This window comes from Erythranthe guttata, chromosome 9, assembly GCF_056151865.1.
Source record: "Erythranthe guttata isolate IM_541 chromosome 9, IM_541, whole genome shotgun sequence".
In the NCBI taxonomy this organism is placed as follows: domain Eukaryota; kingdom Viridiplantae; phylum Streptophyta; class Magnoliopsida; order Lamiales; family Phrymaceae; genus Erythranthe; species Erythranthe guttata.
In genome coordinates this window covers 4,392,664-4,398,025 of record NC_142541.1, presented here as the reverse complement: position 1 = coordinate 4,398,025, position 5,362 = coordinate 4,392,664, and the positions used below count along the sequence as shown (strand labels likewise).

General features: G+C 31.2%; 1 long non-coding RNA gene across 1 annotated transcript; it reads right to left on the bottom strand.

Annotated features, from left to right (window-relative positions):
• Positions 1 to 2,882: 2,882 nt before the first annotated feature.
• Positions 2,883 to 5,161, bottom strand: LOC148767921 (uncharacterized). Its single transcript, XR_016033688.1, has 3 exons — positions 3,787 to 5,161; positions 3,491 to 3,580; positions 2,883 to 3,123 (listed from the first exon to the last, which is right to left on the bottom strand). It is a non-coding gene; the product is annotated as an uncharacterized LOC148767921 (long non-coding RNA).
• Positions 5,162 to 5,362: the final 201 nt, after the last annotated feature.

Below are 5,362 nucleotides of genomic sequence, written 5' to 3'. Positions count from 1 at the left end.
AATCTTGAAGAACTAAGAATAATATTGCAATTTTATTTATGTATATATATACTAGACCTGCGTGATCTTAAGGAAACTTCGATCCATGGTTTTTGTAAACCTGCGTGGTCTAAGAAAGTACTTGATCCATGGTTTATTTATAATCTATATGTGCTATATATATATAAGTATATGTTTCTATGTGTATATATATATCGACCTACACGGTTGTAAGTGTACTCCCTTCGGGTCGAGGAAGCTTACGATCCATGGTTTATGATCTATGAGTAATAAGATAATATACGAAGATAAAAACCGAGAAAAAGATTAATAAAAATGAATTTTTGTGTGATTGAATTGTTGATGGTTTGAATATTTTGGAAAGAAAATGAAGTAAATGGAAATTTGGTGCTACTTGAAAGAAAACTTCAAGTCTCTTGAGAAAGAGGGCTTGAACTTTAATTAATGAAACTTGGAGATAGTAATTATAAATAACTGAATGCTTTGAGTTGTTTTGCTATATGTGTAAATATGTGATCTATGTTCTTTGCTTGAGTTGTTATGTGTCTTACTTGCTTTTGTGATTTGTGACTAAACTATGTGCCTTTGTGAAATATGTGGAAATATGTGTGCTTATGTGAAAGCTAAATTTGAATATGTGAAATGAATAATATATACTAACTTCACTTGCACGTTTTTAAAGTTGGAAAATCTTGTAAAACATAGATCGAATAAGCACGGGGTATGAGGGACCGGTACCCCAAAAATGAGATGAAGAGTGTGTGGTTTGATTCCACTTATGACACGGGTTCCAAATAAATGAAGGCTTATTGTCTATGGTTTTACTTGATTTTCCAAAGGATATCCGAACAAAAATGTTTTTCTCACACAATTAATCAAGTTGCTTGAATTGAATGAAAGTATGTACTAACCTCACTTGCACGTTTTTAAAATTGGAAAGTCTTGTAAAACATAGATCAAATAAGCACGGGGTATGAGGGACCGGTACCCCAAAAATGAAATGAAGAGTGTGTGGTTTGATTCCACTTATGAAATGGGTTCCAAATAAATGAAGGCTTATTGTCTATGGTTTTACTTGATTTTCCAAAGGATATCCGAACAAAAATGTTTTCTCACACATTGTATGAGCACTTGAATGAATGTGTGTGTAAAAGAATGACGACTCCCTTGTGAGGGATTCACTCTTATTCCTTATGAAATGATGAAAAGAAGGTCTAAGAGGTAAAGTGAGAAGGTCTAAGAGGTATCCGAGAAGGTAAAGGTAAATTGGTGAAGCCCCTAAATGAAATGACGATTGAGGTAAAATCGAAATGTTTATACAGTGTATGTGTGTGATTTGAGATGGCATATATACATATATACATATCATAAATATATGCTTGTTTGCCTATGTGTATTTGGTATTTCTTCGGAATTCTCATTGAGTCCAAAAGACTCATATAGGTGTTGAAATGCTTGTAGGTACTTTCAATCCCGAGCACGAGTCGCAAAGTTGAAGTCGAGTTCGAGAATCGAGGGATGTGTTCATATGGAAGGCGTGTGGAGCTTGTGTGCTCTTAATTTAGCCATATTGTTCTACTTGTATAGTTTAATTTTAAAGATTTTCGATACCGTCTTAGATATCTATTATCGTACTCTTCCACCCCTCGGGGGATCTTATTAGTAAGAACATTGCATCTAATAATAATTAGGATTTTTATTTCCTCTTTTTGCCAAACTTCTATATAATGCTTATCGGTTAATTATATGTTGTGTTCTGCCCTGTTGTTCGATAATCCGTATTAAATATACTTTCTGTTTAGAATTGCATGTCAGTTTACAGAGTCATAGGAATTTCTGTTAGGGTTATTTTGGTAGGTCTTTTGCATCATTTGGATAAGTCACGAATTTATTATGAATTAATTTCCGTAACTGTGCACGTGCTGAGTCATTTTAGGAAGTGCATCAATATATGAAGTTATTCTTACTCAAATGAATTCATTTAACTTGGAGCATGATCCTTACTCACGTATCTACTTTGGTATAAAATTTGGTAGTGTTTAGAACAGTAGGGAATTTATAAAGAATTTTCAAAGTTCCCTTCCCTGTTCTGGATTTTCAAACTGTACAGTTGCATGTGTTTAATTATTTCTCTCAAATGACTAATGTTTTTTTCAAACTGTTTTAAAGGAGTGATTTAGACGCATATTAGAGTATGTGGTTAAATTTTCAAAGTCTTTTCACGAAGGGTGTAAGAGAAAATAGTTTTCGAAGTTTATCTATCTAATCTGTCCGAAATTCCTAATCCGTACTCTTGATAATTTAAATAATCTAGTCATGCATGCCTCTTTTGTGATAGTTGGTTAAGTGTATATAATATGGTAATATGTGGACACTCTTCCTCTGATTTTAAAAGAAAAAATTATGCGTAACTTTTTATTTGTAGAAGGTGATTTCACTACTAGAAAACTGTCATTTAGTTACGGAACAATCCATCGCTAAATGGACAAAATCCGTTACTAATAACTATATAGCGACAGAAATGGTCCGTAGCTATGGAGATCGCTAAAAGACGCGTCGCTAATATTTAGCTACGACTGTGTAATCATCCGTCGCTACATTTTAGCAATGGAATGATCCGTCACTAATGACAAACAAAGATGTTGCTAAATCTGACGAGAAAACATAAGATATTCCATCGCTAAATTAATTTATCCGTTGCTAATTAAAGCAAAAAACCTAGTTAGAGAGAGATACATCCTTCACTAAATCCGTTACAAAACTGTATTAATTTAATAAAAAAAATATTTATATATATATATATATATATATATATATATATATATATATATATATATATATATATATATATATATATATATATATATATATATATATATATATATACCAATAAAACTAATATCATTAATTGCACATACACAAATTCAACAAACAGTATCCTGAATTTTCATTAAAGATTATAGTATATACAAGATTAGAAAGAATCAAACATAGTCAAAATATGAATTTCAAACCTATCCTATACGAACAATGGAGTCTCTATAGCCATTAACACCACATTTCTTTTCATCTATAACTCGTACATCTTCGTTTCCTTCTCCATCAACTTGTCTTATTTCTAGCCTGATAAAATAAAAAATTGAAGCAATAAAATATACATTCCCACAAAATTCAAATACTAATATTTCTAAAAGCTAACAAGAAATGTCTTTTATAATCACAAACTTATGCAAATCAGTTTACTAGATAGGAACGATGATAATACATAAGAATATAGATGCATTCACTTCGGGAAAAAATAAATGAAATTAATGCATGAACTAACTCAAGGATCAAAGTGGGAAAAAAGTTTACCGCAACGGAAGTAGCAATCAGTTCATCCATCAAAATATGATAATCCAATCGTTTTGTAAGCTACAGTTTTATCCATTTTATTGGAGTTTAACATATAATTGTAATATTATGACTAGATAGGCAAGCAATAATTTACCCGAGTGGCTTTCTACTTCAGCAACATACATTTGCATCTTCTAAGTGTCCCTTATATTTGGCATATGTAAGTCACCTCAACTCTTGAGTCCTAAAAGTCAGTAATTCGGTTAGTAATGAAAAAATAATATGTACAACCAACTAACAAATTTGTTTGCTTCTGTGGAAACATGTGATAAAATAAAGTTGTAGAGTGAAATATATAATATAAGGGTGAAATATAAGTTTTACGTCACAATATTTTGCAGCTTATTTGCAATACAAGAATGAGCAAATTAAGAAGAACACAGTCCTTACCTTGAATCTTGACGTTCCCAGCAGTTTGAATTTTATTTGCGTCAGACATTGATACCTGTCCATGAACAAGTAAATTGGATCATAGAATTTAATCAACACAAGAATAATAATCTAAATATTAAAAATATTTTAAAGTTAGCTATTGAATCCATTCATCATTACATGTGCATAATCATACAATTGTTTAGGAATAAAATGAAAAATCAATATTACAAAATACAATAGATTTACAAAACTAATTAATCTATCTGATTACTAACTCTGCTACATTAAGTGTCAAAGCCTCAATTTCGGATTTTAGTTTAATAAATGCTAGATGAGAATGATCACAGGACTTAAGAATTGAAATGGAGATATAATATATATCCATTTAAAGTAATCAAAGATTAAAATTGAAAGTGAAAAACAATAGTCACTCTCGATCCAAAATTGAAAGTAAAACATAATATCATTCTCCAAAGCAATCCAAAACTCAAATTAAGACATAATATTGATTATAAAATGCAATCCAAAACTAAAATTGAAATCCATGTCTCATATATTATTTACTTGATGATATGAATATTCATTCTCCAAACCTTCCAAATCATTATCACCAATAGCACATAAATAATTCCTAAAAACATAAAAATAACACTAAAGCCTTGTATTATGGCATACCTTGAATGGAAATGTATGACTGTTAACAACAACCAAAATACCCATTCATATATTAGGGTTTTTATCAAATAAAATATTAAACAAAGGCACAAACCTATTCCCAAATAATGAAATTACAATGATTTAGCTGGTTTCATTCTACTGCCGATTTAATTTCATATGTGAATGGGCAGATCTAGTTGAAGACGACATGTGTGGCGCCGCCGCGGCGGTGAGTAGTGGGAGATTGAAAACCTACGAGGGGAGGAGCAAAAATTGGGAATTTTTGGGACCTTTGCATTTTTATACTTTTCCCAACGATCGGAGGCGAGAATCGACAAAGAATGAAGGCAAGAGGATGGGTGGTCGAGGTTGGATGAAAGGAACAATGGCGGCAGAGGACTTCAGGGAAGTAGGGAAAGTGATCAAGTGAAAAATAAAAAATTAAAGGAATTGTAAAGTGAAAACTAAAAATTAATAAAAAATATTCTATCAACTCTATGTATTTTTATTATTAGCAACATAGTTGTTGTCCGTTGCAACCTCTGTAGCTAAATGATTAACTTAGACACGGATTTTTCATCTGTCGCTAATTCACGTCACTATAGCCGATGGTTTATATTTAAAGCTACGATTTTTTGTTCTGTCGCTAACTATGTTGCTAAATCTACCTATTAGAAACGGATCTATTATCCATCGCTAATGACCGTTGCTAAACTGCAGTTTTCTAGTAGTGTTTTTAAAACGAGTATTCCACGCTCATTATTTTCTATAAGTCTTCCGCTAGCATATTTTAAATTACTAAGTAAGTGTAATTAGAAAAGGGGTGTCACATGTTGTTTGAGTCATTCACGGAGTAACGTAATAATATTACTGTCTATTATTGTAAAATTATTGTGGTTGACAGTAATATTATTGTTGTTATAATAATATTATT